This window comes from Meriones unguiculatus, chromosome 12, assembly GCF_030254825.1.
Source record: "Meriones unguiculatus strain TT.TT164.6M chromosome 12, Bangor_MerUng_6.1, whole genome shotgun sequence".
NCBI lineage: Eukaryota > Metazoa > Chordata > Mammalia > Rodentia > Muridae > Meriones > Meriones unguiculatus.
This window is the reverse complement of record NC_083360.1, coordinates 36,518,874-36,532,944: the sequence shown is the minus strand read 5'-3', so window position 1 is coordinate 36,532,944 and position 14,071 is coordinate 36,518,874.

Below are 14,071 nucleotides of genomic sequence, written 5' to 3'. Positions count from 1 at the left end.
TTTCCAGAGCAGCCTGTGGTATGGCTGGAGAAATGGCTTAGTGGTTAAGAGCACTGGCTGCTCTTCCAGAGGACCTGGGTTTGATTCCCAGTGGCCTCGTGGCAGCTCACAGTTTTCTCTAACTCCAGTTCCGGAGGATCTGACACCCGCATGCAGACATACATGTTGGCAAAACACCAGTGCAAACAAAATAAAAGTTTAAAACGAAACAGTAAAAAGTGAGGACCCCCGTGTAATCTTAGGACTCAAGAGGCTAATACAGAAGTTTGCTATGAGTTTGAGGCAAATGGGCTGCATAATGGACTCCAGGCTAGCCTGCGCTAGGGCCCTCTCAAAATCCAGATACTTTTTAAAAAGTGATAGCAGGGACCTGTGGAGGTAACTTAGAAATAAACCTTTGCCACACAGGCCTAATGGCCTGAGTTTGGTTTCTGGGATGCAAAGGGAGACAACTGAAGTTTTCCTCTGACACTTGCACACATGTTCACACAGTATGATAATAAATGGCATCTTTAATGGATTGAAGGCTGTGTAGAGGGGTGATGGCAGCAGTGGGCTGGTTTTGCTGCCACTGCCATTGCACCCCAGCTCCATGCTGGTTCCAGGAGAGGACTCCTGCTAGCTGTTTCTGCCTACACTCTGAACATTCTAAGCATGGAGCAGCCAGTACACCCAACACTGCACAGCCCTCAGCCTTCCTTCATCACCTCCCTTGGACCGTGGATCTGCTGGCTTCTGCTCCCTTCAGCTGACCCCATCCTTTTGAGTCAGAGGTCAGGACCAAGGTCTATCCGCTAACCTACTAGGTAGGCTGTATCAGGCCCGGTGTGATTATGGACAGATGATAAACTCCGGCGATTGCTCTGTGGCCACATTTCCTTGTGTAGTTGGCCTTTGAGGTCCCCGATGACAGTCATCGCCTACCATCTTCACACGCATTCTGCAGGAAGGTGGGTGTGACGTGATGCAGGCGTTCAGGATTGAGGGCAGACTGCACGTTCGGTCCCAACTGCGAGCTGTCAGTGGATCCCGGAAGCCAGTTACTGCCTGACATTTCATTACGGTTCCAGTAGGGTGTAAACAGCATAGATGTAAAAATCATTTGCTGAATGTGACAGTGAGGCACCCTTGGTGTTGATCACAGTGGCGGGGCTTTTAGAACAAACATACTCGTGTTTCGAAATCCCTGGACACTGAAGATGTAGTGACAGAGGAGAGGACTCAGTAGGCAGGAAGGAGTTGCAGGTCACACCTCACGACCTATTGGGCCGGATGCCTGTACCTACCCTCTGAATCTAGTGTGGTGTGCAGCAGACATCCAGGCACCCCGTGCTGAGGTTATAAGTCATGGCTTCTATGGCTCACCCTAGAGTTGAGTGGCCACAAGAGCATTCTGATCGCCTTGGTTAATCTTTTGAGGTAGAGTGAAGGCTTCCTGGGCAGGCCTCCAGGAGAGGAACTGGAGTTCATCTTGGGACCTGGGAAGTTAGCAGAAAGGATGCTTGATGCCACATAAACTGGCCATATCAAGACCCATCGGCCAACACGCTTGTTGAGTTAGCTAATGAAAATGTATAAGCCACAAATGATAACTAAAGTTACCAGAAATCAGACTGCTCTGAAACCTGGTTAGAGGCAGTTAGACAGGGTGTGGACTCAATAAAGTGACACCCACCAGATTGACCAAGACATAGATGCTATTACCGAGAGACTCCCAGGTGACTGGGAGATGCTGAGTGGAGAAGTCACCACAGCAAATAGTATTTAAAGCAAGCCTCTCCCTGCTTGGAATCATCTCCATGAGAAGCAGGAGTCTTTGTTGGCTAAAACTTAATTTCCTTAAAGGCATTAAAATCTCGCTTCTATTTTCAGTGTGGTTGTGTTAACCAAAAAAGACACATACTTTTAAGCTTTTTAGAATTGCGTTTATTTAGATGAATCTGTACTGTAGCCAACTCTGTACTACATTCCTGCTTAATGGTATTAGTGATACCAGAGTTCAGGTTCATAGGACTTAATTTCTCTATTAAACCATCATTGATTATGGAAATACTGTCCTAAACAGTATGCAGATTAACAACATACATGTATTTCATTACATCTTTCAAGATAGTCACTTATACGCAGAAGAATAAGACAACACTCTAAATAAGATACTAAGAAAATAAGATGCACAGATGTATGTAGTGAAAGTAAAGCTAGGAGTCTTAGATATAAAAAAAAGTTATTTAAAATGTCTGTTAAAGATTTAATTGGTTAAAAATGTAAGATTAAGAAAATAGAGTTCCTATTGTTTTGAGAGTTTTTTTTTCTTTTTCTTTTTTCCATAATTTTATTTTTCTCATTAGTTACATTTTGTTAATTCTGTATCCCAGCTGTACCCCTCATTCCCTCATCTCCTCCCTGCCCCTTTCCAAGTCCACTGATTGGGGAGGACCCCTTCCTTCCGTTTCATATGACTCCCTTTTGTCAGGTATTTTCAAGACTGGCTGCAAAGTCCTCCTCTGTGGCCTAACAGTACTGCTCCTCCCTTGAGAGTTTAAGTAAAGAAAAAAAAACACTGGGGGTGGGGGATGGGGAGAAAGCCTCTCCCTGCAGAGGGCCTGACCCTCCCCTTTCCTACAGATTTACAGCAGTTTATCAGCCCTGGAAAACTGGGCTGGTTGAACTGTGAATGGAACCACAGCCTGCAGAGCAGGCCCTCACCTCACTCAGCATAACGAGGGTGCCAGGCTCGTTGTTAATAGGCAAAATGTCTGAAATACCAATGGAAAATAACCTATCATACCAAGAAATGCTGACAAGGCTGAGAAAGATTATGTCAACATCAAGATGCACCAGAGGCTAGATTTTAAAGTAGCCCTCATAATAATGCTTCAAACAAATACAGATTCTCTCGACGGAAAAACTTTAAAAACCACCTAGATAAAACAGAGGCTACACACTTAGAAGTATGCAGACAGAAGTTTAAAGTCAAACCTTCCTAGGAGCCCAGGATTATGGTCAGTATGGAAAGCACTCCTCTTCAAGCACAAGGACTTATATTTGAGCTACAGAATTCATGTAAAGATGGTGGGTATGGTGACACCCATTTATAATGCCAGCACTGGGCAGTGAGATGGGAGAGTGAGCTAGATAGGGACATGCTAGCTGCGATGTTTGAGCTCCAAGACAGTAAAAGACCCTGTTTCAGGAGAGGTGAATGGTGGTCCTGAGGATAACATGAGAGGTTGTTCTCCAACATAAACAAACACACACACACACACACACACACACACACACACTGACAGCAAAGTGGATGTGACAGAGGACAGGACTGGTGAACTTATTGGCACATCAATGGAATTCATGCAGACTAACAAAAAACAAACAAAAAACAAAAACTCAGGCATGGAGGCCAGCAGACACTAACAAGAGCGCCAACATACAGATCACTAGAGCACCAGGAGAGGAGGAAGACAGAGAACTATCAGCACTTAAAGAAATAGTGGCCCCACACTCCGCAGATATGGAGGAGGGAGAGTATAGATTTATAGATACAAGAAGCCAACTAAATAATAACCACCAAAATCCACACTGCAGGTTAATGGAAATAATCCAGATACGCAAAGTAATATTTCCTACTCTCATTTCTTTGTAGACTATAAAAAATGTAGAGACCGAAAGGAGTGTGGAATGGACCAAATATGGACAGCGAGAGAAACAATTGGAGTGACAATCAGAAAGGTTGTAGAAAAACTGAACAGCAGAAGCTCCCAGCAGTTTCTAGCTGACATACAGAACACCCCACAGAAAGAATAAAGTCAGGTACATTCCCAAATCCTCATGGAATGTTCATCAAAGCAGATCATGCTCTCAGACAGACAAAATTCAACAAGTGTACACCACACAGAGTCTGTTCTTGGATCATAAGGAATTATACTTGAAATCAATGAAATGACATGGGATAAGATACCTCAATACACACAGATGCTAGAGAGCCCTTTTCTAAGTTGAGTGGTGGTGGAACCAAGGAAGCTTAGAAGGAAATGTTTTACATAGAACCGAAACGAATGAATTCTGTAGCAAACTAGTACCCACTGGAGGTGGCTGAAGCCGAAGTGAGACTGAAATTTATAATTCTGAATGCTTGTGCTAGAAATGAAAGGTCTTAACAGCAATGACAGAGTGTGGCCTGGGCTGGGCTGGGTAGCAGTGAGGCCTACCACCCCAGTCCATGCATGACCCACCCCAGATACTGGAATCCCTATGCTCCCTCAAGTGCTGTGTGGGGCCTGAGATGGACCTGTTTGTAAGTACTTCAGACAGCCATTTAAGGAGGCTTAGAAACATCCATCACCACTTCACAGGGGCTTCCTGAGGCTTGGAGGCAAAGCCACCAGCAACTGGATAAGTCATACACAACTGAGATGAAATTTAAGCAGCATGGGTCAGAGAAGGCAGGGGCTAAAGCCTCCCTCTAGGTTATTTAATTTATCTAAATATAAAAGTAGAGGGCAGAGGGGCAAAGAGGGCACGTGTCAGAAAAGGGAAGGGGGGGTGTTGGTGGTGCGCATTGGTTCACAGTAAGACAATTAACTGAGCTGTTCCCTTGTGTAATTTTCTCCGCGTCAATCTAATTCCCAGCTTATATTTTTACAATGCGACTTTTTAAATCCCTAAAGGTAAGGGAGCTTTTGGCTACCTGCTTCTTCCAGGGCAAGTCCTCAAGACTGGCATGTAAGGAGGTCAGGCTCATGTCCCAGGGGCACTTGGGCAAGTGACATTTGTCCTTTATCCGTCAGCTATGCTGCACAGTCAGCACGTGCCCCTCTTCGTTCAGAGACTGGCTCATGAGCGTAACGGGGCTGCTTTTCCAGCCTGCTATGGTGGGCAAAGACGGGGAGGGAGAGTGTCACCAAAAGCTGCATCACTTTGGCAAAGATCATCCAGTCTTCTTACATGGATGTGTCTGAGGTGGGTAGATACTACAGTGCCAGAAACTCCACAGTTTCACGGACCATGACAGGTCTCCTGGGACAACTCTGTAATGACTCTACAGTGTCTATAGAGCAGACGGTGGCTAAGTGCCAGAGGGCATGCACTGTGGTGTGGGTTGGTTTATGTATCCAAGCTGCCACCCTAGCAATCACTAGCCTGGGCACAAACACACGTGTTTTCCCTCCATCTGGGTGAGGATATGACCTCAAATCCTAAGTCAACAAAAATTACCTCTGTGCTCGGGGTTGATAAATCCCTTCCCTCCTGCAGTACAACCTGGCTTATGATTAACTTTTCACAGGTGCGGTGACCCTGCCTGTGTTTAGCAGTTTGAGAACAGGGAAGCGACCTCGGCTACTAGGATGTGACTCCTGGTGGAGGTCATGTTCACGGAGTGTCTTCTTTCTCGGACTGTCTTGGCAGTGGCCCAGTCTCTATTCACAGATCACGAAGCTCAGGGTTGTGCCCCGGCCACCAGGAAAGGAAAAACACAGGAATGTGTTGCTTTACACTGCTCTTCCTACACCCTGTCTTCCCTCCTTACTCAGGATACCCAGCAAGCCAGCAGGGGATACTGCAGGATCTCAGTCCTGTCTTTCCCACAGTACTGACTTGTCTTCATGGGCACACCGTTCCTGGGCTCCCCCACCCCCACCCCCAGCCCTCCCACTGAAGGGCAGGCTGCCTTCCATTCTAATGCCAAGATTCAAGCAAAGCCTCCAGGAAGGGAGCCAGCCAGTTGTTGAGCAGTCAGTGAGGTGGTCCTGTCCCCTGGTGGTTAGCCTGGCTTTCTACAACAGGGCCTCTTCATAATCTATTCACTTTGCTTGTCCAGTGTTGCTGGCTTAGAAAGGAGGATCTGGGAAATGGCAAATATTAGGCCCCTTGGAGAGTGGTTCACAACCTAGGCTCATGACCCTTTTCACATATGTCCCATATCAAATATCCTGCATATCAGATGTTTATGCTACAGTTCGAAACAGTAGCAAAATTACAGTTACGAAGTAAAACAAAATAATTTATAGTTGGGGGGTTCACTGCAACATGAAGCAGGCTATTAGAGGGTCGTGGCATTAGGAAGGTTGAGAACTACTGCTTTAGAGTTTAAGAGTGTGGCTGCTGAAGCCCTGCTGCTTATAGCTGGGGTTGGACCTGGACTCCATGGTAAAGCCTATTACTCATTAGCTCATTAGCTATTAAAAACTGCAGGCCCCAGCCTTCCGGGTCCTCACAGGTGAAACCTGATTGGGCTTGTAGAAACCAGGATCACAGAGAAAATCAAACAAGTGGCTGGAATGTGCCCAACAATGCCCTCCTTTCTCAGCCTTCCGCCTCTTTTAAAAAGTACCAGCAGAGTGGTGTTATTCTCCCCCCCCCCACACACACTATTGAGATGGTAGTAGTTGAGAAAGGACTGTGAAAAACTGAGCTTGGTCTCATAAGTAGGTGTCACAAATAGCCACCCATCTTCTGTAATGGAACATCCCCCCCCCCCCCCCCAGAGCTAGCAAACATGAGCTGGTGAGAATGGAGAACCCGGCTAGCTTGGAGGGTGACAGACACCTGATGGCTGATGTTACCTTGACCTTATGGTCCCCCCGACGTTCCTCAGGAGCTGAAGCAGGCACTATGGAGGTTGCTAACAGAAGGAGAGGGGGTGCTCTGCTATCCTTTGTTCACCCTCTACGTGTGAAGATGTTCTAACAGTTTAACTTTGTGAGTAGGACGGCAGCTACATCACCTATGACTTCCATGCACTGTAAAGCCCCGGAGCCTCCTGCCTGCACCTGTTTCCTCTTTATTTTCACTGGGAGCATAGTTCTCTGGCTATTCCATAAGCATACATATGTATAAATGCATTTCTGTATCTGGAGACCAAACAAAAGCAGCTTTCTCTATGGGATAGTGGGAGTGCTCTCAAAGCATGGTGATGGTGGACTGTGAATACGTTCTAATGGTTTAACCTTGGGAGTCACCCATGACTTACATATACAGCCACTGTGAAGGAAACTTTCAACACCAAGGATGAGCCCAGAGTCCTTGGGAATGGTGACAGCTGTTGAATATCCTCTCCCTGCTGACTACCTACTAGGGAGTAAGGTCCTGAACAGGCCATTTTGGAGATCAACCCTTCTAAACTCAGCTGAAAATGAACTTTACCCATGGATACATTTCTGGTTGGTGTTGACTTAAGAAACAAGAAGAATGTGTGATGGATGGGCCGTTGAAAGCAGTGTTTTCATCCCTCCATTTGTGCATGGTTTTTCCATACAAAACACAGCCCTATCCTAGGAGGAAAAGGATATCGTTTACTCTGGGCCAAATATGAATGGCTATTGGCTGGGAACATGGATCTAGGTTGCTTCAGACGATATATTACAACCTGAAAATTGTTGTATGAGCTGCTATAGTTACATAGCAAAAAATTAATAATCAAGGTGTTTTAAAAATACCTCGTGGTGGGAATAGCAAGGACAGCAAAGCAGGGAGAACTCTAGTGTAGGTTTAGGTGCTCTCTGAAGACATTCTTGGCTTTTGAATTAATAGGAATCAGTGGTCTACTAATATAACACGTTCTAGAGGATTTGCCTGCTAGCTGAAAAGTTTTGGATCAGAGAGGTGGCCAATGAACAGCTACTAAGGGGACTTAACAGCCCAAGATGGCTTTGTCTCTGGATCTGTAACATCCCAGCTCTCCATAGGCACAACCGTTCCAATCAGTCTGATTAATCAGCCTTGTGTGACCTTTTGCTGGGAACTTCAATGCATAAGTGTCCACCTAAGCCCCAGCAGCAAAGTGTGTTGAAGACAGAGGGTCAGGGGTAAGCACCAAGGAGAGCTGAGAGATGGAAGAAGAATTGAGACAGGCAAACCTCCGAGATACAGTGTGCCCTGGGAGGAGGACCTCAGCGGATTAGCCAGTTGTCCCAAAGACTTGGGTGTGTGTGACTTCACAGCTTCACCTTCGATGAAGGAAATCCAGCATGAAAATAGGAGTGGGAGATTGGAGAGGAGGTCGCCGCTCCAAGTCAGGTGTGATGGTAATTTGTGTTGTCAGCTTGACTGGATGTAGAATCACCTAGGAGACAAACCTCTGAGCATGGCTGAGGCTGTTTCTGGGGAGCCTTAACTGAGGTGGAAAGACCCATCCTGAACTTGAGTGGCCATTCTGGAGGCTGGGATTGAATAAAAAGGAGAAAGCAAGCTGACTGATGGTATTGCTCTCGCCTTCTCTGCCTCCTGTGCGTGAAATGTCACCAGCCACCCTAAGCTCCTGTTCGTTTCCCCCTTCCCCACCATAGTGGAGTGTACCTTTGAACTGTGAGCCAGAGTAAGCTTTCTCTCCATCCCTCCTTCCCTTTCCCCCTCCCTCCCTCCTTCCCTCCTCTCTTCCTCCATTCTTCACTTGGTTCTTGTCAGAGCAACAAGAAAAGTGACTGAAGTATCAGGCAAGGAGGAGCCCAGTACAGCGCCAAGAAACAGTTATGAAGGTTCATTTCTGAACTCAGTTACATTAACAAAGAACCTTTACGATGTGCTTTCCTGTGCCAGGCTTCATCCTGCAGTCTTCAGCACTACCCACCACCCACTGAGGTGGAGAGGAACAGGAAGAGGCTCACTGTACAGCTGAGAAACCGAGGGGAGCCCAGAAAGGCCATTGTCAGCAGAGCTGAGACTAGTCCCCTACAAGAGGCTGTGTGGATCCTGCGTGCTGCTCCCAAGGGCTTCTGGCTCTCACCTTTCTCTGCTGCCTTCTTCCCCCTGGAACCTCCTGAACACTCTCCCAATACCCCTGCTGTGACATCTCAGTTTCCAGCCTTTTCTTTGCCCTCACCATTTCTATTGAACTTGTGTCTCTTGAAGAATACTACTCTTGGGGAGATGTGATCAAAAGTTTACTCACCCCAGAGAGTAAATTGACGGAAGACCAAATGAAGGATACAACCAAAGTCCAACTTCATGAGCCAATAAGTCATATTGGAGTCACTTACAGGAATCTGGGTGAGGGGTTAATTACAAGAGCAGAAATGACTTAATGACAGCAGTGTCACTAAAACCTCAGTCTAGAAGGGATGTCAGCTCATGAAAGAAGGAAACCTGGCGCTCACACTGCTCACACCTGAGGGACTTGGAGTGTTAAAAACACATGATTGTCCCTGTTCCTTTACCTATAACCTGTTATCCACCAAGAAGGCATGAAGTGGATGTGTTTAATAGCCCGGTGACCTGTGCACTATCTGTGTGTCTGAGACCAAACTAGACTCTCCCTCAGACCCTCATCATGAGCTTGTTTTTCCTAGTTCATCTGTAGGACTTATTTTTATGGACGGTGTCGCATGTAGTCAATCTCTAGAACCTATGTCTATGGAAGGTGTCATACGTACTTCACAAAGAGTTTCAATCTAGTCATGTCTTGCCAGTTGAACTCCATTTCCCTGCCTGTCCCGTCACAGTGGGCACTCAGCTTCACAGCCAGCAGGTCCTGAGGAGAGGAAGCAGGAGGCAGGAATGACCGTGTGTGTGTGTGTGTGTGTGTGTGTGTGTGTGTGTGTGTAAGAGACCTCAGGCAGCAGTGAGCTCATGAGAAACGTGTCTAGGAAGACAGCTTCAGTGAGACAGATCATTTAATTGGAGAGAACATTTCAGAGGCCCTCTGTGGCAGGCTCCTGTCCTGTTCCCTGTTCCCTGAAAGGCTCTACCCAGCAGGGTATCAAAGCAGATGCTGAGACTTATGGCCAACCTTTGGGCAGAGTGCAGGGACTCTTATGAAAGAAGTGGGAAATAGTAAGAACCTGGAGAGGACAGGAACTCACAAGGAGAGCAACAGAACAAAAAATCTGAGCACAGGGGTCTTTCCTGAGACTGATACTCCAACCAAGGATCATTCATGGATATAACCTAGAACCTCTACACAGAGGTAGCCCATGGCAGTTCAGTGTCCAAGTAGGTCCCATAATAATGGGAACAGGGATGTCTCTGACATGAACTGATTGGCCTGCTCTTTGAACACCTTCCCCTGAAGGGGGGAGCAGCCTTACCAGGCCACAGAGGAAGACAATGCAGCCACTCCTGATGAGACCTGATAGACTAGGATCAGAAGGAAGGGGAGAAAGACCTCTCCTATCAGTGGACTGGGGGAGGGGCATGGATGGAGAAGGGGGAAGGATGGTGGGATTGGGAAGGGAGGAGGGAGGGAGCTACAGGGGAGATACAAAGTGAATAAATTGTAACTAATAAAAATTAAAATTAAAAAATCAAGAAAAAATGGAGAGAACAAAGGCTATTTAAACCTTTGCGGGGTGAGTATGGGTTATCTGGGTGAGTGTACATCATTGGCCAGGGCCAGGATGCTGAGGATGCCTCATTTGCATAAGGAGGAATTCCAGGTTCTGCTGGACATTACCTTATAAGGGGAAAGGAAGTTTAACCGGCTGCCAGGCTATGGGACCTATTAAAGGATGGCGAGGGTTGGGTGCAGGGCTACATGCACTGGGAAATGCAGGCCTCGAGCAGGGAATTTTTGGTCCTACTCCTGCTGATCTCAGAACTAGACTTATGGGTTTGGACACGTCTTGCCCCCAACCTTGCTCCCAACCAGCTCCCATGGTTATACACCTCCCTGGCCCCACCACGTCTGATCTTTATTTCACTTACTCTCCCTCAAGAAGATTTATGCTTTACTATGTGAATGGGATTGATTTAATTATCACCAGAAAAGGTTTTTCCAAATTGTGCTGTGTTTACATATAACTGACATAAACTACTCAGGGTCAGACTCCTGAAGTTTGAACGAACACCTATTACTTAGGTGTGTTGAACTGAAATGTCTTCTTGCAGAAGATATCTCAGATCATCACTCTGCTGGTGGTGGAGGTCACAGAGACCCTTGTACTCACTGTACAACTTGCAGGCAGCTCAGTGGTTGGAGAATCTCTTCCAGGTGACTTAGCTGGCTTTTGCTTCTTCCAGGTAGCTCAGCTTCTCTGGGAGTGTCTCAGCAGCCCTTACAGCTTATATATGCTTGAGAAGGGAGAAGCCTAGGGAATCTAGTCAGCTTCAGGGACTTCCTGAATCCTTTAAAGTTATTAACTTCTGAGTTTAAGTTGCTTTCCTGCAGGAATGTTTCTTCCCCCCCACCAAAAAGTCTTATTGTTTCACATCCCTTTTAACTTCCTGTGTCTTTAAATTTTTTTTATTTATTTTTATATTAATTATAGCTTATTTACTTTGCATCCCAGCTGTAGCCCCCTCTGTCATTCCCTCCCAATCCCTGCCTCCCTCCTTCATCTCCTCCCATGCCCTTCCCCAAGTTCACTGATGGGGAAGGTTCTCCTCCTCTTCCATCTGACGCTAGCCTATCAGATCTCATCAGGACTGGCTGCATTGTCTTCCTCTGTGGCCTGGTAAGGCTGTTAACCGCTCAGAGGGGTGGTGGTCAAAGAGCCAGCCACTGAGTTCATGTCAGAAACAGTCCCTGTTCCCCTTGCTAGGGAACCCACTTGGAGACTGAACTGCCATGGGCTACATCTGTGCAGGGGTTCTAGGTTCTCACCATGCATGGTCCTTGGTTGGAGTATTAGTGTCAGAAAAGATCCCTGGGCCGAGATTTCTTGGAACTTCCTCTGTCTTAATGAAGGTTTATCTTAATAAATAATGGAGGTTTATCTTAGAGGAAATTGCTGCATGATGTTTCTTTTATTTCATTTTATTTTTATTAAAAAATACTTTTTGAGGCAAAGTCTCAAGTAATCCAGCTGGCTTTGAACTCACTATGTAGCCAAGGATGGCCTTGAACTTCTGACTCTCCTCCTGCCTCCACCTCCAAAGTGCTGGGATGTGCAAAGTGCACAGGTTTATAGTTTATGGAGTATGTGTGTGTGTGAGGGGGTGAGGATGAAGGGTTTTGCACATTGGGCCTTGTGCATGCTAGATAGTTACTCTACCATCTGAGTTACAGAGATTTTTGGGAGGAAAACACCTCCAGCAGGGTGTGAGGCCTCTGAGAGGACAACAGGTTCCCAGAGCACCCCGCAGGTGCCCACCTTGAAACAACCCAGGAAAGTGTCCTCTATGCCAGCATGTTTATGAGGTCTCGTCACTCAGGGAAGCTGCAGACGCTCACATACCAGGCACAGGATGAGGCAGAGATGGCAACACACACACACACACACACACACACACACACACACACAGAAAGAGCTAGAAAAAGAGAGAGTGCTATTTACTGAGGCAGTTAATATAGAAGGGCATTATAAGATCCCTTGCACTTTATTCTGTATTTACAATCTATTGTACTTCCCATCCAGAGGAGTTTGTGGAGCTGAGGGCAAAGGGACTTCCTCTAGTTTGGTCTTGAGATCTTCAGATCTACCCTGTCAGCTCCAAGGATTTGCTCATTGATGTCAACAGTTCCTTCACCATTCATAGGATGGCAGACGCCTTGGTGTTCATCTGTGGGCAAGCATAGCTCCAGCAGACACCCTTGGGCCTCTTAGTGAAAGTGTGTCAAATTGACACCTACCAGGATGGCCAGGAGCAAAATCAAGGCTTCTCAGGTGAGACACAGAACACAGTATGACAAAGCCCATTGTATAACAATGTGGTAGCGGCAGGGTGCTCCACCAGTAGGCTGAGGGAGAGCGGGAGAGGGAAAGGATCTTATATACAAGGAGAAAGGGGGCTGGGAATGCAGACATGTATAGTCTCTGTTCTGCACAGGATGTAGGGCTCTCTCACAGGGAGGCGATCACTGAAAGCATAGTTAGATGCTGCGGGAACAGAACTGAAGGGCACCCACTGCCCCACCTCTGTGTCTTGTACAAGGGCTGTTGTCTCGGGGCAAGGGAGGCCAGCAGGTGGCGCTCGCGCTCTTCCAGGATGGCCAGGATCCGGGCGCTGGAAGGACTGCAGGGACTCTGCACAGCTCCTTGGGCCCTACCTGGCTGGGTAGTTCCTAATGGTCGGTGCCACCCCCAGGGTAGGCATTGAGGGAAGTCGCCTGGTAGAGAGCAGGGAGCTGACTGAAAGGCTCTTTCAGCGTTTCTCAGGGAAGTGACAGGGAGACCCTAAGCAAGAACAGACAGGAAGCCTTCAAAGTCCGCTTTGGGGGTCCTGGGGACGCCTGAAGCAGTCCTGTTGTTACAAGTATTATAGTCACTGGTATACAGGGTGGGCCCAGGCAGCAGCCTCTCTCTACAGCACTCCCTCTGGGTGGGTGCGGACTGGAGGACTTCTTGTGGGCTCATTCATTTTCACAATTTGCAAACAACAGATGAAACTCTCTCGGCAGGAAGCCAGTAAAATAGCTAGTGGGCTCTGCATCCAGCCGCTGACTTCTGGAGGGACCCACTCTCCCATCCTGCAGAGGAGGAAACTGATTCCTCTGGAAGAGTAACTAATGCTCTTAACCTCCGAGCCATCTCTCAAGGGGAAACTGATTCCTGAGTCGTGGTGTGAATTTAAAGTGCAGGCACAGAAGGGGAGTGATTATAAGCGATGGAAGCATTGTTGCTAAAAGACTTGATTCATAGAAACAGGAAAGCCTCGTCTTTTTTTTTTTTTTTTTTTTTTTTTTTACCGTAGGAACGCAGCCTTGAGAGAGCAGACTGGGATCCAGTGGCTTCTCCGGTATGTTCTAGAGCTCCCTATCTGGTGGCAGATGGCTACACATTCTAGAAAAGATTACACCATCCGAACGGGACCTGAGGACACCTGCTACCCACATTCCAGCTGCTCTTTTGGGAGGCTCGTTCTCTTCAGGACCCGGACCACTCTGCTCAGGACTTCACCCTTCCTGGGAACAGACTCAGATCAGAATGGCTCAGCTAGCTGTTGTACCCAGGAGGACAGCGGTGTGAGCTTTGCCCCGCTGTACTTTCCTCACAGGGCTTTGCTGAGGGCTCTCACTGCTCCCTCTGAGACCTGTGCTGTGAACTTGCTTCTCTACATCCCAGGATCGTTCTTTTGATCACCATGAAAGTGGTGTGGAGGGTATCCAAAGCAGACATGTTTTGTTCCCTTCCACAGGAGCTAGGGCCCAAGAGGCATTTGCATTCTCCAGTTGTCAGATGCTTGTGACCCTGACATACAG